This window comes from Hyla sarda, chromosome 6 (genome assembly GCF_029499605.1).
Source record: "Hyla sarda isolate aHylSar1 chromosome 6, aHylSar1.hap1, whole genome shotgun sequence".
Lineage (NCBI taxonomy): Eukaryota > Metazoa > Chordata > Amphibia > Anura > Hylidae > Hyla > Hyla sarda.
The window spans coordinates 227,971,742-227,997,887 of NC_079194.1; the positions used below are offsets into that span (position 1 = coordinate 227,971,742).

General features: G+C 41.8%; 1 protein-coding gene across 4 annotated transcripts in view; it reads left to right on the forward strand.

The window, feature by feature from the left end:
- The window catches only part of MPPED2 (metallophosphoesterase domain containing 2), a 207,979-nt gene that overhangs the window by 115,417 nt on the left and 66,416 nt on the right, over positions 1 to 26,146 (forward strand). The gene's annotated exons all lie outside the window — the stretch shown is intronic.

Consider the following 26,146-nt stretch of genomic DNA (forward strand, 5'->3'; position numbering starts at 1 on the left):
TACAAGTCCTGGTGAAGATCAAATTAACTGTTTGGGAACAGAACGGAGCCACCTAGTGGCCGTTTTTTCAATCACATTAAAAACATATAAAGGTTGAGAATTTTAACAGCAAGTAAATAGCAAAGTGTCTTATAATAAAATAAGGAACAATATATTAAAAGTTGACAGGTACTCTTTAACCACTTAAGGGCCCAGGTTGTACAGGTAGGCCCTGACGCCTTGGTACTTAAGGTGCCACCTCACGATCAGCGTGATTAGTTAGTGCGGGGAGGCTTACCCAGGGTCCGGAGTGGTGGCAGTCCCAAGCGGCAGCGGTCCCCAGCGGCGGTCCCGGCGGTCTTCGGCGGAGGGATCTAAAAGCAGGAGGTAAGCGCTGTTTGCCTCCTGCTGTGGCCTAGCAACAACTCCCAGCATGCACAGCCAAAGGGCATGCTGGGAATTGTTGTTTTGCAACAGCTGGAGGCACAGTTGCAACTCCCAGCATGCCCTTTGGGTGTCTGGGCATGCTGGGAGTTGTAGTTATGTATTTATGAAAAATTGTGCCTCCAGCTGTTGCATAACTACAACTCCCACCATGCATGGACAGCCAAAGGCATGCTGGGAGCTGCAGTAGTGTGTCTCCAGCTGTTGCAAAACTACAACGCTCAGCATGCCCTTCGGCTGTTAGTGCATGCTGAGCGTTGTAGTTTTGCAACAGCTGAAAACACACTGGTTGTGAAACACAGAGCTTGTTACCTAACCCAGTGTTTTGCAACCAGTGTGCCTCCAGCTCTAACTCTTTCAATTTTGCACCTAAAAATCCATATGATGGCTTATTTTTTGCGCCAACAATTCTACTTTGTAATGACGTCAGTCATTTTGTCCAAAAATCTACGGTGAAACGGAAAAAAAAATCATTGTGCGACAAAATTGAAAAAAAACGCCGTTTTGTAACTTTTGGGGGCTTCCGTTTCTACGTAGTACATTTTTCGGTAAAAATGACACCTTATCTTTATTCTGTAGGTCCATACGATTAAAATGATACCCTACTTATATAGGTTTGATTTTGTCGGACTTCTGGAAAAAATCATAACTACATGCAGGAAAATTTATACGTTTAAAATTGTCATCTTCATTTTTTGCGCCATGATCTGAAGTTTTTAACGGTACCATTTTTGCATTGATAGGACTTATTAATCGCTTTTTATTCATTTTTAAATGATATAAAAAGTGACCAAAAATGCACTATTTTGGACTTTGGAATTATTTTGCGCGGCCATTGACCGAGCGGTTTAATTAATGATATATTTTTATAATTCGGACATTCCCTCTGTCCTGTAAGCTGTTCGGGATGCCGCGATTTCGCCGCGGCTATCCCCAACAGCCCGACTGAGCTAGCCGGCAACTTTCGCTTTCGCTTTTAGCCGCTCGGCTCAGCTCTGAGCGCGCGGCTAAAGGGTTAATTGCGCGCGGCGCCGCGATCGGCGCTGCGCGCTATTAGAGGCGGGTCCCGGCTTCACTATGACGCCGGGTCTGCCGTGATATGACGCGGGGTTACTGTGTAACCCCGCGTTATATCAGGAGAGCAGAACCAAGGACGTACCTGTACGTCCTTGGTCCTTAAGGGGTTAAAACACTATACTATACTACACTAACACATAATAAAAAGTAAAAAAACACTACATATATGCATACCCCTACACAGTCCCCCCCCTCCCCCCCTCCCAAATTAATATGAAAACGTCTGATACGGCAGTGTTTCCAAAACGGAGCCTCCAGCTGTTGCGAAACAACAACTCCCAGTATTGCTGGACAGCCATTGACTGTCCAGGCTTGCTGGGAGTTTTGCAACAGCTGGAGGCACCCTGTTTGGGAATCACTGGCGTAGAATACCCCTATGTCCACCTCTATGCAAATCCCTAATTAAGGCCTCAAATCTGCATGGTGCTCTCTCACTTCGGAGCCCTGTCGTATTTCAAGGCAACAGTTTTGGGCCACATATGGGGTATTTCCGTACTTGGGAAAAATTGCCTAACAAACTTTGGTGGGCTTTTTCTCCTTTCACCCCTTATGAAAAGGTAAAGTTGGGGTCTACTCCAGCATGTTGTTGTAATAAAATTACATTTTTTATACTAACATGCTGGTGTTGCCCCATTCTTTTCATTTTCGCAAGAGGTAAAAGATAAAAAATCCCCCCAAAATTTGTAACGCAATTTCTCCTGAGTACGGAAATACCCCATATGTGGACACAAAATGCTCTGCGAGCGCACAACAAGGCTCAGGAGTGAGAACGCCATGTACATTTGAGGTGATTTGCACAGGGGTGGCTGATCGTTAAAACGGTTCTGACATAAGCACAAAAAAAAAAAACACCCATGTGACCCCATTTTGGAAACTACACCCCTCACGGAATGTAACATTAACATTGGTTTCGTCAAATTTGAATGTGAAATTTTTTTTTTCTTACTCAAATGCTGGTGTTATCCCAAATTTTTCATTTTTACAAGGGGTAATAGGAAAAAGCCCCCCAAAATTTGTAACACCATTTCTTCTGAGTATATCAATACCCCATGTGTGGACGTAAAGGGCTCTGCTGGCACACTACTGTGCTCAGAAAAGGAGGGGCGCCATTGGGCTTTTGGAGAAAGAATTTGTCTGGAACCGAAGGCCATGTGTGTTTACAAAGCCCCCATGGTGCCAGAACAGCGTGTAACACCCCCCCCCCCACACACACACATGTGACCCTATTTTGGAAACTACACCTCTCACGGAATGTAATAAGGGGTGCAGTGAGCATTTACGCCCCACAGGTGTCTGACCGATTTTTGGAACAGTGGTCCATGAAAATGAAAAATTTTATTTTTCATTTGCACAGCCCACTGTTCCAAAAGTCTGTCAAACATCAGTGGGGTGTAAATGCTCACTGCACCCCTTATTACATTCCGGGAGGGGTGTCGTTTCCGAAATAGGGTCACATGTGGGGGGGGTCCACTGTTCTGGCACCATGGGGGCTGTGTAAACGCACATGGCCCCCGACTGAATTTCAGCCAAATTCTCTCTCTCCAAAAGCCCAATGGCGCTCCTTCTCTTCTGAGCCTTGTAGGACACCCGCAGAGCACTTTATATCCACACAAGGGATATTTCCACACTCAGAAAAAACGGGGTTACAAATAATGGGGGGCATTTTGCCCTATCATTTTAGTAAAAAAAAATTAAAAAAAATCATTGTGGGGTGTTTATCTCACTGTACCCCTTGTTACGTTCCATGAGGGGTGTAGTTTCCAAAATAGTATGCCATGTTTATTTTTTATTTTTTGCTGTTCTGGCACCATAGGGGCTTCTTAAATGTGACATGCCCCCCAAAAACCATTTCAGCAAAATTTGCTTTCCAACAGCCAAATTTGACTCCTTCTTAGGGCTGGGCGGTATGGCCAAATATGTGTATAGCTGTATTTTTGTAACTTATGGCGGTTCCACGGTATATAACGGTATTTCCCCCCCCCCCAATTAATTATTAGCCCAGCGCTGCGCTGTCCCCATCGGTGTACTACTCACGTCACCCGCAAGCGCTGCTCTCATCGACCTCCTGTTTGTTGCGGCCGCCGCCGGCGTATCCCTATGTGAGTAGTACACCGGTATGAGTAGTACACCGATGGGGACAGCGCAGCACTGGGCTAATAATTAATTGGGGGGGGGGCAGAACAGCGCTAGCGGGTCACATATGATTTATTCCCCTTTGGGGACTTCGCAGCGCTGGGCTGATAATTCATTCATTCCCGAGGGGGAGGGGCCAAACCGGTATTGTGGTATGGGTTAAAATTCATACCGTGCAGCGGAAAAATTTTGGTATTCGGTATGAACCGCCCAGCCCTACTCCTTCTCTTCTGAGCATTGTAGTGCGCCCGCAGTGCACTTGACGTCCACACATGGAGTGCTTCCATACTCAGAAGAGATGGGGTTACAAATTTTGGGGGGAATTTTCTCCTATTACCCCTTGTAAAAACTGAGGGAAAAGCCAGGGTTTTAGTGAAATTTTTTTTTAAATTTACACATCCAAATTTAACGAAAGTCGTCAAACACCTGTGGGGTGTTAAGCCTCACTGTACCCCTTGTTACGTTCCTTGAGGGGTGTAGTTTCAAAAATAGTATGCCATGTGTTTTTTTTTTATATATTTTTTTGCGCTGTTCTGGCACCATAGGGGCTTCCTAAATGTGACGTGCCCTCCAAAAACCATTTCAGCAAAATTCACTCTCCAAAATCCCATTGTCACTCCTTCCCCTTTGGGCTCTCTAGTGCACCCACAGAGCACTTTTCGTACACATATGAGGTATTTCCTTACTCGAGAGAAATTAGGTTACAAATTTTAGGGAGATTTACCTCCTTTTACCTCTTGTAAAAAATTTAAAAACTGGGTCTACAAGAACATGCAAGTGTAAAATATGAAGATTTTGAATTTTCTCCTTCACTTTGCTGCTATTCCTGTGAAACACCTTAAAGGGGTACTCCGCCCCTAGACATCTTATCCCCTATCCAAAGGATAGGGAATAAGATCTTAGATCACCGCGGTCCCGCTGCTGGGGACCCCGGGGATCGCTGCTGCAGCACCCCGCTATCATTACTGCGCAGAGCGAGTTTGCTCTGCACGTAATGACGGGCAATACAGGGGCCGGAGCATCGTTACGTCACGGCTCCGCCCCTCGTGACATCACGGCCTGCCCCCGTCAATACAAGTCTATGGGAGGGGGCGTGGCGGTTTTCACGCCCCCTGCCATAGACTTGCATTAAGGGGACGGGCCGTGATGTCATGAGGGGCGGAGCCAGGACGTCACGCTGCTGCGGCCCCTGTATCGCTCGTCATTATGCACAGAGCGAACTCGCTCTGTGCAGTAATGATGGCGGGGTGCCGCAGCGGCGATCCCCGGGGTCCCCAGCAGCGGGACCGTGGCGATCTAACATATTATCCCCTGTCCTTTGGATAGGGGATAAGATGCCAGGGGCAGAGTACCCCTTTAAGGGTTAACACACTTTCTGAATGTCATTTTGAGTACTTTGAGGAGTGCAGTTTTTATAACGGGGTAATTTATGGGGTATTTCTAATATGAAGGCCCTTCAAATCTACTTCAAAACTGAACTGGTCCCTTAAAAATTCCGATTTTGAAAATGTTGTGAAAAATTATAAAATTGCTGCTTAACTATGAAGCCCTCTGATGTCTTCCAAAAGTAAAAACACGTCAACTTTATGATGCAAACATAAAGTAGACATATTGTATATGTGAATCAATATATCATTTATTTGGGATGTCCATTTTCCTTATAAGCAGAGAGTTTGAATTTTTCACCAAGAAATGATGCAAGTATCGACAAAAATTTACCACTAATATAAAGTAGAATATGTCACAAAAAGCAATCTCGGAATCAGAATGAAAAGTAAAAGCATTCCAGAGTTATTAATGCTTAAAGTAACAGTGGTCAGATGTGCAAAAAATACTCGGGACCTCTGAGTTACAGGACCAAACATACCATGCATGATTTGATTTTCTTATGGGACAAGGCCACGTGACCGTTTTGCCTTATACAAGCTACATCTGGGTCCACTGTTAATCCTATAGCACTTTTTTTTTTGCCTTGTGAAACAGTCTGTTTTAAATTCTTTAAAAATCAGAGAATGTGATTTTATGGATTTATTTCTCATTATGTCTCTCATAGTTGAGGTATACCTATGATGACAATTACAGACCTCTCATCTTTTTAAGTGGGAGAACTTGCACAATTGGTGGCTGACTAAGTACTTCTATCCTGCGGATAGTGAATAAGTTGTCTATCGGTGCAGTAATCATTTAACTCTGCAAATTATGATAATGTTCTTTGATTGACATGAGGCCTTTACGTGATCTTTTGTTGATCAATTACATATCCAGACTTTTGTGGAAAATAGACCACAAACTTTTAGTATGTTTTCTGAACAAGGCTAGGTCCTTCATTTTTGTCGCAATTTCACTGATTTCCATTTCAGTATGTTTAATTTTGCTGAATACAAAAGCATAGTTCACTACGTAATTGTATACAGCAAAAAAAAAAAAAAAAATTATAAAGTAGTTGCAATCCTTTTTTTTTATTTATTTACAATGTCCTATAAGTCAATAGGAAATTGACTCTTCTATATGGTATACAGCAGCATCAGTTTTTAGCATCCATCAGCATCTTTTGAAGAAGATAAAATGTATGTGTTAAATGAATCTAGTCTAAACTATACAATATTTTTTATAAAAGGACCGTAAATATTTAACAAAAGAGTCTTTGATATTTTACATTAAGCTGTTAATTTGGAATAAACCAATTGTTAAATGAGCATATACAGTAGAGATGTTTAAATAATTTACAAAAATACCTATATGGTGGGTGAAGGTCCAAATTATGAACCTCTGGTTCTTATGCTATAATAATATTTTTATTGGTTACATTTTGGGCTTCTCATTATTCATTTATTTTGCAGAATGGGAAAAACAGTGGAGGAGATATGAGATGAATATATAACCGCATATTGTTGACTAGATTACATCTCCATGGTTCTCTTTGACTTACTGTCCACACCAACACATTTGCTTTGAATGATTAATGTATGCTAGTTGTCCTCTTATTGAGCAAAATATCTTTTATGCTGAGTATTGGCTTTTATCGGTTCTTTCATGTTGAAAGGTGTCCTTTTTCAAAGGGCTTCTATTGATTACTAGAGTCTTTACAGAAGGTGTAAGTTGTTAGTATGTATCAAGGTCTCAAATTTGCTGAAACCTAGAAACCGGGACTGGAATCATGACAGAATATGTTAAAGTAGATCAGTTGTATGAAAAAAAACAAGAACATTATTTTTATGTCTTTTGCCCACTGCAATAAGTTTAACTTTTAACCAGACACCAACTAAAACTACTCTGGTCTCCTGAGGACTTGGATGAGTGACGTCATTCTTCACCATTCCATCCTGTTGAGTTTGTTTGCCCATCCTGCCATTCATTTGTCTTCAAAATTAGACAAATCAATTACATAAAAAAAAATAATAATCTTGCCTAAAATTGTATATGCCCTTTTTATAAATATAATTGTGGTTATTTCCAAAGATATCAACTTCCGTAAAACCTTCCTGTATAGAAAACGGGTGAGGGAAATAGAAAATTGATGCTGGAGTGGTGCTCCTGGGGGGCAAGAAATAAAATAAACCGTGTGAACGGAATGAATAAAATAATAAGAGCTTATTGGGATAAATTTGGATTATGCATTTTGAGTGGTCACACTCTTCATCAGGTCCTTAATCAGGTCCTTAATGAGGCCCCCCCATTTCTTTGGGGGGGCCTCACAGCCCTCCATGTGCTTGCCAGAGGTAGCCTGACTGCCGTTAGGTACCGAGTTGAGATCCTCAGACCCCTTGTGAGACCATATGCTCGTGTGGTTGGCCCTGAGTTCCTCCTAATACAAGACAATGCTGGACCTCATGTGGCTGCACTGTGTCAGCAGTTCCTGCAAGAGGAAGGCATTGATGCTATGGACTGGCCCGCCCATTCCCCAGACCTGAATCCGATTGAGCACATCTGGGACATCACGTCTCGCTCCATCCACCAACGCCATGTTGCACCACAGACTGTCCAGGAGTTGGCGGATGCTTTACTCTAGGTCTGGGAGGACATCCCTCAGGAGACCATCCTCATCAGGAGCATGCCCAGGCATTGTATGAAGGCCACGCACACTACTGAGCCTCATTTTGACTTGTTTTAAGGACATTACATCACAGTTGGTGCAGCCTGTAGTGTGGTTTTCCACTTTGATTTTGAGTGTAACTCCATATCCAGACCTCCATGAGTTGATAAATTTGATTTTGATTGATAATTTTTGTGTGATTTTGTTGTCAGCACATTCAACTATGTAAAGACGAAAGTATTTCATACGATTATTTCATTCATTCAGATCTAGGATGTGTTATCTTAGTGTTCCCATTATTATTTTGAGCAGTTTATTATTTAGAGCGCTTGTATTTTGTTCTCTTTTTTTCCCTCTCTACACGGTGAATCTTTTTATAAATATTATATGTAAAATGGTAAAAAAAATATATATACAACAACAAATACTTCCCTTCAGAGTTCATCACTCTTTCATTGAAGCCTAACGTAGTGGTTGGTAACATCTGGCCCGCAACAATATCCAAGCTGTTCCCTGGCAAGTACTTGCAGAATCTCAGTGAGGAAGATGGTGACAGTATGTGCTAGGACACCTTGAGACCTCATGGCCACAGGCAGCATCATGCCTGTGGGCACTCTTCCTCTGGGATGTGCTCAGAGTCACATCATTGTGCATGTCCCAAAGGTAGAGATGCTATTGGCCTCTAGTGGCTGCTCCTGCCCTCTAATGTTCAAGGGGATCGTACTCACAAGGGTCCAGAAACCTACGGAAAGGTCCTATATTCATGGGGCAAACTACCTACAGAGGGGCAAACCCTACAGGAGGGTCCTATATACAGGGGGAGAACTACCTGCATGAAAGTCTTACATAGAGGAGGCAAGTCTACTTCCTGTCTGACCTGCGCAATCCTTGAAAAGCAGTTGCAAGTAGAAACATCAACAATCCCAGCTAACATCACCTGCCTCGTGAAAGAGAAGCAGTTCCAGCCATCATATTAGGGGTGAGTTAAATACATTTTTGGTCAAATATACCTGGCTTGATTTTCAGTTATTTTTTTTATGGCCCACAAATGATCACATAAATATCCAAATGGTTGGCGGCAGAAAAAAGGCCCCACACCCCTGTTATAGACTATATGTTGCTGTACCCACGTGGGACAACAACACACAATATTGAATGTGCTGTCACACACAATTATGGAGTGAATAGAAACTTACATGTGATGTCAAGTACTTTGCTTATTTATTTTATCACACGCTCTATGTCATTGACTTTAGTATTTTGTAATGCCAAGTACAACAAGTCAGTGGGTTCCAAAATAGTCTGTTCAATATTAGTCTTAGTGATCTTGCCCCATTATAAACTTAAGCCTTAATAATAGTAATAATTGATGATTTAACACCGTGGAGAAGCTGCAAACCTTTTGTTCACTGCTTCTACAATCTTTTTCTTTTGATCACACCCCTTTGTGTTAAGGCAGACAAATAATATTGAAACCCAAAAATATATTTTCTTAATTTTTATATTGTTCTTTACCTTTTATAAAATATGAGACTATCCTGTTTCTTAATGATCTCCATATTTGGAAGGCTTTGATTCTTTACGTTGGCCCCTTCAATATATTTCTAGTTGGGTATAATAAATGTGTATCCACTGGGTGTAATTACAAGTTATATTTTAACCACATTGTTGAGTCTCTCTGAACCTTTGTTCATAAAATGATAAATTTAAGCATGCAATTAAATCAATGATTGGAAACTTACAGAAAGTGTACAGAGAGTAACATGTGTTTCGGAATAAAGGTCACTGTGACCAAATAGCTTTTTATGAAATGTCATGTTGCCTTCTGGGTTCACAGCCAAGTATTCAAATCCTGTAAGAACTTCATAACAGGCACACCTCGGTAATCTTTACATGTGTTACTATTCAGGACGCCACGCCAACTTTAGGGTTGACTCCGCTTCTGTAATCTCATGGTGTAAAAGTATTTATGTTCCACAATAAAGACTAGATGAACAACTAAGATTAACCTTAGGCAAAGGAGACAAATAAAACCAAATGTCTGGTTAACCTGGATTTGTAATATGACTGGTGGGGTTCTGCTGATCCTATCATGCCTTGTTAACTAGACAGATTCAAGGAGGACATTTTTGTATATTTTTGGCGGGAAAATTAGGCTGTCGCTAATGTATACAGATGTACAATAAATGTAATTGTAAAGTGTTAATCTCATTGGCTGTGAAATCATGCGAATCAGGGGGCTCACTCATCCATCTGTAAAGGAGTTAATCCATAGAGAAGGCATATGGATTAAATGTATGTAAGTAAAAGGCATATGGATTAAATGTATGTAAGTAAAAGGTTGCTGTTTGTGTCTACATGAGAAATTTGGACTTAAATTAGAATTGTTTTGTGAGTACAGCGTTTTATCTAGTTTTAGATGCCAGCATGTATACCCAAGCTTCATAAAGTGACTTACAAGAATGGTTTTGAAATCAACAGAACCATTATAAGACCTGGACAGGTTTTTATTAATACAGTGCTTATTGTACCACCACAAAAAAAAAAAAGTTAAAGGGTGTTGGATCTGGTGATCATGAAGGCATGGCCATTGCAGTGTAGAGTTTCATTCAGGTTTTATTGTACATCCAAATAGAAATTTGAAGGTGCACCATCCTGTTGATAATAATCGTAAGCCTTTCCTTTAACATGTCCACATAGGAGTGGCTAGGTACTGTATCTTCAGCAAAAAAGAAGGGACCATAGACTCGGTTGTTCAAATGTTGTGGCAATCGACCTTCCCACTGATGTGAAAAGTCACTTCATCCCTAAACACTAGCCTGTCAGAGAATTCGTCCTCTTCCAGTCGGCCCTGCAAGTCCATGGAATGTCAAAGGGGGAGATTTATCAAAACCTGTCCAGAGGAAAATTTTCTGAGTATCCCATAGCAACCAATCAGATTGCTACTTTCATTTTTTAGAGGCCTTTAAAAAAAATGATTGGTTGCTATAGGCAACTCAGCAACTTTTCCCCTGGACAGGTTTTGATAAATCTCCTCCAAAGTGTTTTGGTTTGTTATCTGACTTCATCTCTTGAAGATTAAAGGGAGATCGCGGGGGTCTCAGCGGCGGGCCCCTTTGGATAGGGGATAAAATGTTTTTGCCCGGAATACCCCTTTAAGTCTCTATGGCTTACGTCACAGACATTATAGTAAAAACAAAGACCTGTAACTTATACAGTTCGTAGTAGTGTAAATGCCTAGTAGGACATTGTCCCGAATCAGGTAGAGGTTTGACATGTCCACTATTATTAAAAAAACCATGAAAAAAATCTAATCACAACTGTGCTGAACTTTATACTTGAACTTTGTCAATAGTCAAGCAGCAAAAGAACAATGGAATGGACTCCTGTAAAACTTTATGTTCATCCATAGTGACAGACAGAGAAGCAAGTTTGATGAGTTTCGGCAAAGCATCAAGTTTTCATCCTTAATTAAAGAGGTTGTCCTGCGAAAACAGACTTATCCCCTATCCACAGGATAGGGAATAATTAGCTGGGACCCCCGCGATTCCCAGAACGGGACCCGGATCTCAGTGATATGCACACTAATTTGCATACTATTTTCCCATGTTGCTTTGTCTGTTAAACTCCATACACCAGCTGGATCTCAACCATTCACCAGTACCTGCTATAGTGCCAGCTTGCCTAGTTGAGAGTCAGCGCTTCTTAACAGTTCCCAGTTAACCAGCTTATTGTGGGTCTGCATAATAGACATATTCTTGTACGTTGGTATTTCCTAAAACACGGTGTGTACATTCCAACGTACTCTTCAGTCCTATTTTCAACACATTACCTAACACCTTTTGTAAAATGCTTCGGCTGCCACTTCTAGGTAGGGAATGAATATGACCTCATTGAGTTATTGGCACCCAGGTTCCAAATGCTTTTAAGACATTTCAGCTTAATTCTTAAATAGCTTGTAGAAGTCATTGAAGGCAGGGGCAGGCGTAATGGCTTTTGATAATTCAACATACATTTTACTATGTGACTGAGAAACTAAAAGCTATTTGAGTGCTTTGGAATGTTAGTTTCTTAGATTGTGAATCCTCAAATGGAAAGTCCTTTGAAAGCTCACTGAAAACAGTAAGTACTGCTTTTCAGGTTAATGTAGGTGAGGCAGCAGCTCACCCGTTTAATATTGCTAAAGCAAAGAACCTCCTTGGAAAATATGCATAACATTGGCGCTACATTATTTGTTATGCATTATGTAGATTGTGGAGGAATAGCTTTACAGGACCTTCTCCCTTCTATTCTGTCTAATATCAACATGAAAAGTAAGTAGCTACAGACAAAGAAGCTCAGTTGGTTCAAACGGTCAAGCTCTACTAAGTGGTCTATTGAACGAGTACTAGGAGCCCGCAATTGAATAAGAATGCATGTGTTGCATCCACTGTGTAGATATAGTTGTAATTTTTGAGGATGTTGTCAAAAAATAGGTAAATCCTTCCACGGCCTAGTTACTGTATTTTTCGCCATATAAGACACACTTTTTCTTTTGGGGGGGGGGGGGAGTTGGTGTGTCTTATACGGCGAATACACATTAAAACCCTGTCCTATCGCGGCAGTCCTTTGGCCATCAACGGCCGGGACCCGCGGCTAATACAGGACATCACCGATCGCGGTGATGCCCTGTATTAACCCTTCAGAAATGGTGATCAAAGCTGACCGCCGCGTCTGAAGCGAAAGTGACACTAACCCGGCTGCTCAGTCGGCTGTTCGGGACCGCCACGGTGAAATCGTGGCATCCCGTACAGCTTACAGGACACCGGGAGGGACCTTACCTGCCTCCTCGGTGTCTGCTCCTTGCCGGGATCCCCTGCATGGCCGGCGCTCTCCTTCGTCGTCATCACGTCGTCGCGCACGCCGTCCGTCATCCAATAGGAGCGGCGTGCGTAGCGTCGTGATGGCGGCGACGTAGATCGAGGATACCGGGCACGGAGACGTTCCAGAGCGACGGAGACACCCCGGGGCTCGGCGACAGCGATGGAGGGCGACATCCAGGGCAGCGGTGATGGGTCCGGAGCGGCGGGGACACATGATTATTGCCTCCTATACCAGTGGTCTTCAACCTGCGGACCTCTAGATTTTGCAACATCTGAAGGTCCGCAGGTCGAAGATCACTGTCCTATACTTTACATTGTATTCGGTTCAGAATCTTTATTTTCTGGATTTTCATCCTTTAAAATTGGGTGCGTCTTATATGCCGGAGCGTCATATATGGCGAAAAATACGGTATGTCAACGTACAAGAGCAGCACAAAATGAGAGGTTTGTGTTTACTTTCATAATTGTTGCTTGTAGTATTGTTGTGGTTTTAATAAAATAATGCAGGTTAATAAAAATAACAGAGGGGATATGTTGCAATAGTAAAAAAAACTAGTAAAAAATTCATCAGGTCTGGCTCTACTTGAAATAAAAATACTGACCTTCTGGGATTTTTGCCCTGTATTTAGACAGTCTAGATCATACATTTTTTTATCCTGAAGACATTTTTCACATTCAGATATTTCTCTGTTAACATGTAAAGTAGACCACCTGGACCCCAAGAATACATTTCTGTGTTGTAACAGGATTAAATAATTATAGTAGTATGATTATTGTTTCTAAGGGTATGTTCACACTGCAGAATGTCTGCCTGGAATATTTCTGCAGGTGGACATTCCACAAACTGTAGGCACCACTACAGCATGTGCCGTGTCCATAGACGGCAATGCATTTCCAAGCAAATACAGCTAAATTCAACCCTATGCACATTGCAGCAGAATCCCATAGAAAATAATGAATCTCTGCTGCAATAGGATTTCCGAGCTGAATATTTAGCTGTATTCAGTTTGGAAATTGCACCATGTGAACAAGGCCTAACAGTCAAACTTACTTTCAAGTGAGATATAAAACAAATAGAATTCAAATTGCCAATAGTCATATGTTTACTTCAGTATAGTGCTGTAGTGATAAGCTGGCCAAACCCACATATTTATTTTTAGACCAACCAAAAATCTTATTTGTAATGGGGCCTCACAACCTTTTCTCAGTGGCAGATGTTTTGGGGGGGGGGGGGGGGGGGACATTTCGGAATTTTGTTGATTTGGGAAATAAGTCCCATGCAGTGGTATACTCCCTTTTTCCTACTGAAATAAATGCATGCTTGGCCTTACGGAGTGTGCTTGTTTATGACTTAATAGGCCATAAAAAATAGCTTTTTTTCATCCATGATAGCTTTTTTATAAATAGGCATAATTTTTAGGGTGCGTTCACATTTAGGATTTGTGGATGCAGCAGCCAGGTATTCTTCGGCAACCAGGCAGGAGAATTTTAAAGGGGTACTCCGCCCCTAGACATCTTATCCCCTATCCAAAGGATAGGGGATAAGATGTCAGATCGCCGGGGTCCCGCTGCTTGGGACCCCGGGGATCGCTGCTGCAGCACCCCGCTATCATTACTGCGCAGAGTGAGATCGCTCTTCACGTAATGACGGGCAATACAGTGGCCGGAGCATCGTTATGTCACTGCTCCGCCCCTCGTGACGTCACGGCCCGCCCCATCAATACAAGTCTATGGGAAGGGGTGTGGCGGCCGTCACACCCCCTGCCATAGACTTGCATTAAGGGGACGGGCCGTGATGTCATTAGGGGCGGAGCCATGACCTCACGCTGCTCCGGCCCCTGTATCGCCCGTCATTACGTGCAGAGCGGGACCCCGGCGATCTGACATCTTATCCCCTTTCCTTTGGATAGGGGATAAGATGCCAGGGGCAGAGTACCCCTTTAAAACCTCCTCCTGCCATATCCGGTTGGCTCATTTCTCAACCGCATACGGCTTTTGAACCGGACTGAAAAGCAGAGCAGACCACAGTTTTCAGTCAGGTTAAAAAAACAAAAACAGTTACAGTTGTAAAATGAGCCATCCGGAGACACTTCTTAACTCCAGAGGGCTCATTGAAATCAAGGGGTATGGCATGGATAGGGCAGGGATGTAGCAGAAGGCGGTTTTAAAGGGGTACTCCACTGGCACGCGTTCTGAAGTAAATGTTCAGAATGCTGTTTTGGTGCTGCATGGTCGGCCACGCCCCTCGTGATGTCATGACCACGCCCTCAATGGAAGTCTGTGGGAGGGGGCGTGACGACTGTGTTTACAGTTTTTTATTTTTTATCTTTATTGTACAGTGGTCCCTCAACATACGATGGTAATCCGTTCCAAATGGACCATCGTTTGTTGAAACCATCGTATGTTGAGGGATCCGTGCAATGTAAAGTATAGGACAGTGGTCTACAACCTGCGGACCTCCAGATGTTGCAAAACTACAACACCCAGCATGCCCGGACAGCCAACGGCTGTCCGGGAATGCTGGGAGTTGTAGTTTTGCAACATCTGGAGGTCCGCAGGTTGAAGACCACTGGTATTAAAGGTTGTACTCATCTGTCCCCGCCACTCCGGACCGTCCCTGCTCGTCACTGCTGCCCTGGATGTCGCCGTCCATCGCTGTCGCCGCGTCCCCGGGGTGTCCCCGACGCTCCGGCAAGGCCTCTGCTTCCCCGGCATCCTCGCTCTCCGTCGCCGCCATCACGTCGCTACGCACATCGCTCCTATTGGATGACGGGACGGCGTGCGCAGCGACGTGATGACGACGATGGAGAGCGCCGACGATGCAGGGGATCCGAAGAGGGCGCGCCGGAGCCCCGAGGACAGGTAAGTGATCGTCAGCGGACCACACGGGGCACCATAAACGGCTATCCGGAGGCAGCTGAAGCAGTCTGCGCTGCCGGATAGCCGTTTATGCGATGGCCCCGACATACAAAAGCATCGTATGTTGATGCTGCCTTCACCATGCGATGGCCTCTGAAAGGCCATCGTATCTTGAAATGATCGTATGTCGGGGCCATCGTAGGTCGGGGGGTCACTGTATAAGGATGTACATGATGTTGGTACGTTTAGATGATTAATGAATTGTCACCAAATTAACGCTCAACATATATAGATACTACTACTACTAATAATATTATTAATATTAATAATAAATAATTAAAAAATAAAATAAAAATTATATATTATATATATTCTGTCTGTTACAAAGAAAACTATATTTATTCAATACAACACTCGTGTAAATAAATACGGTATTTCCCTTATGAGCATTGCATTTAATTTCCTTCCAGCTTATCTATTTTGGGGTTGAAATGTCCATCATTGCTTCACCAGAGTGCATGGAATTTTCTTCATAGTCAAAATGGTTTCACATGTTATAAAGTAACCAAGGCTATAAAGCTATCAGTCTTCTGCCTCCGGCTCTCTGAAATAAGACTGTATTTATAGGAATGCTGGAAAGTCTTGCTCAATTTCTTATCTGTTAACCTCTTTGGCGCCACAGGCTTTCAGTTGTCCTGCAATCTGGTCTGTATTTGTGATGTGTTTCTTTTCTTTTTTTTTTTTTTTTTTTTTGTGTCAACTTTAACCAGCATGCCCTTTCTCATAAAATAAAATAAATTCCCTAAAGTTTCTTTGAAGTATCGTGCTTGTTAAATGTGCTGAAATGAAGGATAGCTATTTTTTTCTGGGCTCCTCAAAGATTTGCTTGAATTGAAAGAGGCATCCAAGATCAATCATCGTCCAATCATTACTTCTCTGCAAGCCCTGTTGTTTTATATCAGCCTGCCTCCAATTCTATTAAATCTGGGTTCCGATCCTGCTGTTAAAACGTATTGAGTAGACCTATCAGAGTGCGTCCAGTGAATTGTTTGGCTGTGGAGGAAACCTTTTTTCCTCGCAGGGCTCCATGTGCTCATTGTCTTCACTTTTTGTCAATTTGAAGAGCTGGCAGAATATGTATAGTGCTTGTCTGGTATCTTTACATCTCTCATATCTTTCTGTTTACAGCAGTGTTAACAGTCGGAGTCCTACCTCACTAACTAGATTAATGCACCAAGCCTGACGGTTAACCTTGCTACAACTGTGTGTACATAAGAGAGTTGCATAAGACGTACAGATGTTTATAGTCAGTCCTAGTCTGTTAAAGCACTGTCTGACATACCAAGTTAAAAGGGTACTCCGGCGCTAAGACATCTTATCCCCTATCCAAAGGATAGGGGATAAGATGCCTGATCGCGGGGGTCCCGCCGCTGGGGATGCCCGTGATCTTCCACGCCGCACCCTGTTAGGATCACGGGGACGGAGCATAGTGACATCACGGCTCCGCCCCGTGTGATGCCACACTCCGCCCCCTCAATGCAAGCCTATGGAGGGGGCGTGACAGCCGTCACGCCCCCTCCATAGGCTTGCATTGAGGGGGTGGAGCCGTGACGTGACTTTGGATAGGGGTTAAGATGTCTTAGCGCCGGAGTACACCTTTAACTCTGCTACATCTGTAGTTCTCTCCTTTATTTTGTGTGTGTATATAGATACACACACAGTAGTTTATATAAGTGAGTACACCCCTCACATTTTTGTGAATATTTTATTCATGTGACAACACTGTAGAAATGACACTCTGCTCGAATGTAAAGTAGTGAGCGCACAGCCTGTATAACAGTGTTTAATGTTGTGTCCCCTCAAAAAAACTCAACACATGGACATTAATGTCTAAACCTTGTCAGCAAATGTGAATACACACCTAAGTGGAAATGTCCCATTTGGGCCCAAAGTGCTGAAATATAATATTTTCCAGCTCTGCCTTAAGCCTGTTGGTCATGGAGTTCACCAGAGCTTCACATGTTGCCACTGGAGTCCTTTTATACTGCTTCATGACTACATCATGGAGCTACTGGATGTTAGAGACCTTGTGCTCCCCCCCCCCCCCCCCTTCATTTTGAGAATGCCCCATAGATGGTCAATAGGGTTAGGTCTGGAGATACGCTTGGTCAGTCTATCCCCTTTACCCTCAGCTTCTTTAGTAAGGCAGTAGTCGTCTTGGAGGTGTGTTTGGGGTCATTATCATGTTGGAATATTGCCCTGCAGCCCATTCTCAGAAAGGGAGGGGATCATGCTCTGCTTCGTTTCTCTTACTCCCATGCTTGACTGAAGGCAAGACACACTTGTCTATGTACTCCTCACCTGGTTGCTTCCAAACACGCTTGATGCCATCTGAACCAGATACGTTTATCTTGGTCTCATCAGACCTCAGGAGATGGGTCCAGTAATCCAGGTCTTTAGTCTGCTTTTCTTTATCCAACTGTTTGTGGGCTTTTATATGCACCATCTTTCGAAGAGGCTTCCTTCCTGGGAAGATAGCCATAAGAATAATTGAATGCAGTATATGGTCTGAGCACGGACAGGCTGACCCCCAACCCCTTCAACCTCTGCAGCAATGCTGGCAGCAGTCATACATGTATTTCCCAAAGACAACTTCTGGGTATGATGCTGGGCATGTGCACTAAACTTCTTTGGTCAACCATGGCGAGGCCTGTTCTGAGTTGAACCTGTCCTGTAAAACCACTGTATGGTCTGGCCCACCGTGCTGCAGCTCAGTTTCAGGGTCTTAGCAATCTTCTTATAGCCTAGGCAATCTTTTTGAAGAGCAATATGAAAAAATTTGGCATCACTGTAATCGTAGTAACCCAGAGAATAAGGTTACTATGTTGTTATGTTTACTGCACAGTGAATGACACATTTTAAAACACAAACAAATGTACTAAATGTAATCAATCAATCAATTAATGTCTTTAAACCCCCAAATTTACCATTAAAAAGTACAATTTGTCCTGCACAAAAACATCCCTTTAAACAATAAGGTCCAAATCTTCCTTTTCCTAATAGTGGGAATGTAAATCAGCAAAACATAAGTAATGATAGAACAGTGTTAAAAATGCAGTCATCATATACCAAATGTAACCACCATAAGAACAATTATTCACTATAACGAATAGTTCCTACAGTTGCAAAATAAGTACAATCATAGCAGTAATACGCTTGCCATTCGCGTGCATGTAGTATTTAAAGGGTTACTCCGGTGGAGTAAATCAAGTAGTGCCAGAAGGTTAAACAGATTTGTAAATTACTTCTATAAAAAAAAAATCTTAATCCTTCCAGTACATATTATCTGCTAAATACTACAGAGGCAATTCTTTTCTTTTTGGAACACAGTGCTCTCTGCTGAATCTCGAGCACAGTACTCTCTGCTGACATCTCTGTCCATTTTAGGAACTTTCCAGAGCAGCATATGTTTGCTATGGGGATTTTCTCCTATTCTGACAGACATGTCAGCAGAGAGCACTGGGCTCGTGATTGTTCCAAAAAGAAAATAATTTATTCTGTAGTATTCAGCAGCTAATAAGTACTGGAAGGAAAAAAAATAAAAAGTTTTCCACCGGAGTACCCCTTTAAAGGAAATCTGTCATCAGTTTCACCTGCAATAACCTTTTCGGTATAGACAGGTAGTGCAGGTGACGATGACAACTGTACTTACCTTGTCCCGTTCCGTGCAGTCGTTCTCCGGTAATCCTCTCCGGTATCTTCCGCTTCGGGCCCGACTTGGAGCATAAGCGGAGCTTAGTGTTGTCACCGTTGCTGTTTGCGAACAGCGGGACCCAGCAGAGAACAGCATGGTCTAATAGTACTATATGCATGTAAATGGAAATTGCATTCCTGCTATGTATGTAGCTGTATTTCCCCTGTATGATCTATTGTATTTGGTATATACTGACTACATTTATACTTTAGAATTATTGTGAACCAATTATGTTTTTATTATTATTATGAAATGATTGAATAGATCTGTAACAGGTTTGGCCGACGTTTCCTGTTTACTGTATTTTTTTTTTTTTTTTTTTACAGTTTATTTAGTATTCTATTTGAAGTTTCACTATATACTATGTTCAGTACCCTAATATTTACTGATGTTTTCACTATTATACTAATTTCACTATTTCTGCTTTTTACAGTTTACAGTATTTACAATATTTATACAGTATTTTTTTTTATTTATCTACCTTGCTCATTACAATTTTCTCTATTTTATACGATTTTATGTACTTTGTTTTTTTTTTATTCCCCCCCCCCCCCCCCCCCCCCTCTTAGAGGCCCATGCCCATGAAATATAAACTGGCTTGGGGGAGTCCAAGAAATGGCCACTTTTCTGTGTTCTCCTAAATTAACAGAGGACTTACAAAAACAAAGTCCATGGTCTATGGTAATGCAGGGACTCATTGTAGTCCCACCTGGCATCACTCCCTCACTTGGCTTCCCTGCCGTCCAGAACTGAATTTCCGTGATATCGTATAACCACTTAAGTCATTTCAGGTATCTTGCTGTTTATTGAATATTTTGGCAAGCCACGCTTCTTTCCGGTACTCAGACTTTGTCTTTGTAATACAACAGTATTTCTTTCTACGTAGGTTTAAATTATTATCTGAATAATTAGGCTAGAAATGTGTAGTACAGCCTTTTTTTGTATTGCGTTTAAGCACACCCGTATTACAATTAAAGGGGTACTCCGGTGCTAAGACATCTTATCCCCTATCCAAAGGATAGGGGATAACATGCCTGATCGCGGGGTCCCGCTGCTGGGAACCGCCATGATCTTACACGCAGCACGCCCCCTCCCATAGGCTTACATTGAGGGGGCAGAGCGTGACGTCACACAGGGGTGGAGCCATGATGTCACAACGCTCCGTCCCCGTGATCGACAGTAATCAGACCCGGAGCAAATACGCTCCGGGGACTGATTATAAACGGGGTGCATATCTTGGCTACCATTTTACACCTACAATGCCCACCTCAGTCGTGCTGTGACAGTGCTCCCCGATTTTTAGTTTTTTTTTAAGGAGTGTATATATTTTTTATACTAATACATTGACTACTATGGGAGTGATTTGTTTTGTCTTTTTAGGCTTGTTCTGTGATGTTTACAGATGTCATTGTACTGGAAAGAGGAAGATAGGAAATAACTACCAAATCACAGGGGTCCATCTGCTAGGATCTTCTCATGATCTCCGGAATGGGAAACAAAGTCTCTTCTGAGGATAGGATACCGATTCTCTCCTGAGAAGGGAGCATTACTAAAGTTTAGCTTCCGTTCAGTGCACATTAGTGGAGTTTCACTAGTAAAGTCTGTTCAAATTACAAGAGTTGAGCGGGGTTCCGACTCAACTCTTGTGAAACAACAGACCCCAGATAGAAACCCTGACGGACTCTATTTAAAGTCAATGGGACCTGGCGGTGTCCATTATGCTCAGATCCGTTTAGGGTCTGTTTGGCACAAACGGACCCTGAATGGATTGGAACACAGCGGCATTGTGCACATGGCCCTACTTCAATGGGAGCTGAGCTGCAGAAACCCTTTTAAATGAATATGTACAGTACTATACATTTTCTACAGATTGGTACTTTAATCCACAGTATTATTTTATCTTATGCCAATTCCTTCTTTAAGTAAAATTGAAGAAACATAGCGCCAAAATAAGACATCAGTAAAAATAAGATGCAAATAGCATGCAAATAATCCATGAACATAAGCATTCTCCACTCGCTATGTTCCTCTTTGTTAATGACTGGGAATAATGTCACGCTAATTTAAAGGCATGCTTCGAATTTAAGGCTGAGGACTGTGGTTAGAGAGCGTGGTAATGCAGGCCGCTGAAATGTCATAAACAATAATAAGTATTTGCAATTTCAGCTTTTTTTTTTTACTTAATATTTTGTTTTTAATGTTTTTTTTGTCTTGATCATTTGTTTTGAGAAGATAAAATATGTTATTAAACTGCTTCTTTGTGCACGTTGCAAGTGGGTTATGACAATTTTGCTTATTTTATACAAACTCATTCAGAAATAGCGCCATTCCCCCTACCCCAAATGTCAAGGCCCAGATAGCAGGTACAAATGTAGGGCTACCTCAAATATAGGAAAACAGACAAGGCCACACATCCAACATCATCCACAATGATCTTTTCCATTTCAGCATTATTCTAGAAATGTGTAATCTCAATAGACAACAATGATTTTCAGAGCAGATTCCGCCAACAAGTTCATTCATTCTTTTAGCAGAGTCTCAGGTTAAGAATTTCTGTGGCAAAACCTATGTTGTGAAAATTCAGTAGTGTGAATAGTTCATCAGAATCACATTCTGCTCCAGGATCCTGCTTGAAAAATCCAGAGTGTGAATGGTTCCTAAATGGTATAGACCGGTGTCTATAAGGGAGCCCATAAACACAGAGCCATATAGCAACAATGGCCGCCGCACGGCACCACACCAGTAGTGCTATCTTGACAGTATAGTTGAGTATTCTGATTCTCACTACATCCCTACCATGAACTAAGCGGCTTCATCCAAACTTTGGAATGTGTTCACACATGGTGGATACACTGTGGATCTTTCATTTGAATTTTCTGAGGAAAACCCACAGTATTTCTGCAGATTTCTGCAGGGCCCCTCTCCTGCAACAAATCAGATCTAGCTGTAAGCTTGGGAGTGAAGCGAACAGTCTAGAGCTTCTCGTAGCTAGATCTAGAGATCGGTGGGGGTCTCAGTCTCAGATGCTATTAAATTACTGCAAGCAGAGAACTTGAAAACCTTGAGAAATTTACAGTAAACATTGTATGGGAAAAGGAAGGTGTCATTACACAATAATTAAAGGGGTACTCCACTGGGAAACTTCTCTTTAAAGCAACTGGTGCCAGAAAGGAAGGATTAAGATTTTTTAACAGAAGTCATTTACAAATCTGTTTAACTTTCTGGCACCAGTTGATTAAAAAAAAAAAAGTTTTCCAGTTGAGTACCCCTTTAACTCTTTACTGTAATACCATGTGAATTATATTTTCTTTTTTTCTTATGTTTAAAGGGGTTATCCACCATAAGGTGATTTTATTACATACCTGCTACAGTAATGCACATGCTTAGGAAGGATCTGCACTTGTCTTGGGGCTAAATGGCTATGTTGTGGGATTACCATAATACTGTGGCTAGCTTTTTGTGAACTGGCTATTTCTTGTTGGAGTTTGTAACCTTAAACTACAAATCCCATCATTCCTTGTTTGTAAGTATGAGGTCATTTTTCTCCCTCCCACATATCAGCCACACCACCCATTGAACTAAAACAGATAAGTGGGGATACAGCGCTCCATGGTGTATTAAAAGATAAACCTGTGAGGTATATAAAGTAAAAATTACACCGCTCACCTATAATGGTTGTGTATCCACATACACAACAATGGTGAGCGCATATAGTGGTGGTGTCCGCAGCCGACCGGTCAAACGTAGAGATCTAGGAGATTGCTTCAAGGAGGAACACCGGTCTGAACGGAGCAATGTGCTTTTATCCATTTGTTTGGTCACCTGTGTTCAGCGCCACGTTCAGACCGGTGTTCCTCCTTGAAGCAATCTACTCGAACACCACCCATTGAAACACACCTGTGATCTCTTCAATGCAATAGACCAGTGTTTTGTGACCAGGGAACCTCCAGCTGTTGCAAAAACAGAATGATCTTCCTCCTATCTAGCGGTCACTCCACCCATTGAAGCAAAGACTGGGACCCTCTGATCACGTGACTAGTGATGTAATGTCTTGGGCCACATTGCAACCTGGGAAAACCTGAGATGACATTAATTTTGTATGCTGTTAAAAATAAACCCTGGGGCAAAAATCACATAACAATTGCGAGACCACCATGAAACACAGGTACAGACACTTTATTATAAACTACACTAACTTTACTGTAACATAGTCTAATAAAAAATCCCAAAATACCCCTTTAAGGGATAGCCTTTTGTTGTCTGCCAATTTTTTTTTTTACTTAACAGCTGTTGAACAGAGACTAAAAATAATTACTATTGAGAATGACTCTTGGTCATCTCTTTGGGGACCTTTCATCCAGATCAGAGTTTTATGTATAACCAAGAATTAACTAGTCACGTATTAATTTACGAGATGACTGCTATTAATATCACACATCGTGGATTAAAATATGCAAATGTGTCACTGTCCTCATTTACTCTTTAATTAGTTTAGGGTTTTTGATGGTTGAAGCTGCTTTTTTTCCTCCTGTAAAGTGAAGATTTTCCTGATTTTTCAGAATATACAAAGGAAATGCTTGAATATTAACTCCATAATGTAATGGTATTAATTGGATCCCTCTGATGATCCCATCCTTCTCAAGGGCTTTATAAGCACAGTATGGCAATTTGATATATTTCAGATTCCCACCAGCTTAGGCTGCTCTCACACTATAACATTCATCCGTTTTAAAGATCTGTTTGATGTTCCGTTATGAAAACCCTGAAAATCGGCCATTAAACATCCGTTAGAAAATCCCATTATAGTCTATGGGATTTTTACATTATCCGTTTTAATCCGTTATAGTCCGTTATTAATAACAGACGTTATTTTGTGACGGGATAATGAACGGTAGTTATTAATAACGGACTATAACGGATTAAAACGGATAATGTAAAAATCTCATAGACTATAATGGGATTTTCTAACGGACGTTTAATGGCCGATTTTCAGGGTTTTCATAACGGAACATCAAACGGATCTTTAAAACTTAAATGAATTTTATAGTGTGAAAGCAGCCTTATCTGCTGTTTTGCAACATCTGGAGCATCATCTTTGTCCCAGCTTAAGCACACGCAGTGGATGTCAGAGCAGTAGATGTCAGAATAAGTGAGCAGCAGAACTGAGGGATTTATGAGCCAAATCCAGAAGCTAGACACATAAAAAAGACATGTGATGCACCTGCATGACCTAGTGAATAAAATACAAAGCATTATTATTTTTTCTGTGATATGACAGGTACACTATGTTGATGACTACAGGCTGCTGTGTTTTATAGTCCATAGCAGCCATTGGCTGTCTGAGCATGCTAGGTGTTGTAGCTTTGCAATATCTGGGGGTCCACACGTTGGAGACCACTGATCTATATTTTGCAAATGAGATGCAGATTACAGACCCTCATGAAACAACACAGTTGGGGAGATATATCAAAACCCGTGTAGAGGAAAAGTTGACCAGTTGCCCATAGCAACCAATCAGATCGCTTCTTTCATTTTTGAAAGAGCCTCTGAAGAATAAAAGAAGCGATCCGATTGGTTGCTATGGGCAACTGGTCAACTTTTCCTTTGCACAGGTTTTTATAAAGCCCCCCCCCCCAGTGACTCTAGGCTCCTGCTATGTTTACAGTACAGTTAGCCCCATTCACATGTCCCCCCCCCCTATATTTAGCTTTTACTTTGTCTCTTTAATTACTGATAGATTTCAGCTGTTGTCTTGGCTTTCCATGCCTTTTTTTTTGCACCTTCATTCATGTATTCAATATTTTTTTCCCTGTGTCATTTCACATTATTACACACTTCGTTTTGGTTTCTTTGTATGTATGGATTCTCCAACATCTGGTGAAAAATGTATGGTCAGTAGCATCTTTGGAAACCTAATTAGTAAGAAAAATTGTCTATTTTATTTTGCGGCTTTCGCTTGGAAAATCATTGCCAATTACGAGATTGCACATTTCCAAGCGGTTCTAGCACCCACTGGATTTTTCAAACATGCGGACATTCTGCACTTTTTACACACATGCATATATTGCTGCAAATTTGCTGATCTTGCTACCCTTTGCCATAAATGGGTAGCAAAATCCGCGGCGGAAGATGTACAGCACAATACGCACGTGTGGTAGTGGTTGTTTGAGCGCACCCTTAGCTCAACTACATTCACAATCGCGTCAGCTCTGATATCTTATTATATATATATATATATATATATATATATATATATACATATACATACATTTTTAACCACCCTATGTCAATTCTAAATAAATACTCCCTTCAAAACACTCCGGTTGTCAGCGCTTCGTATCCACATTGGTATTCTAATATATTCAGCCAGTCGCTTCCTAGACTGCAAGTTACAATTAAAAGCAGTCATCAGAAAGAAATGTTCTAAATGGGGGATTTTTAAAGTGAGGAGCATAATTAAGTTTGTAAGTGAAGGGTTTCCATTTTTGATTTAAGTGACACATTTATGCCTTCTTTCCTGAAAGATGTCATTTTGTGAGGGAATGATTCTACCCTTGAAGCGTAATGATACACATGTCACAGCACCAGTTTAAATTAGCCCAAGTCTAAATCACTTTAGATAAGTCACCAACATCTGGCATTAATGATCTTCCAGACATCTCTCCCCCCCCCCCCCCCCTCCGTTCGGCAGCCCCCCAAATCCTAATTGACGGATCATTTTACGGTGGTGCTTAATCAAAAGTAGTTTATATTTACATCCTATTACGGGTAGTCGGCTAAGGAAACGGTTCGTTGTTAAGCTTTTCAGTGAGTATTCTAAAACATTGCATATTAAGCTTTTGGTTAATTATTGGTTCTATACTAAAATTCCCTATACAGGACGTTTTCGCTTAGGCTGGTTTATATAGCAGCTCTGTCAGGATCAGTTTTTTGTACTGATCAAAACTGATCTGGCTTTTTCCAAGTTTTGCTGCTGGAGAAAGTTTTCTATCCTGCTCTTGTTTT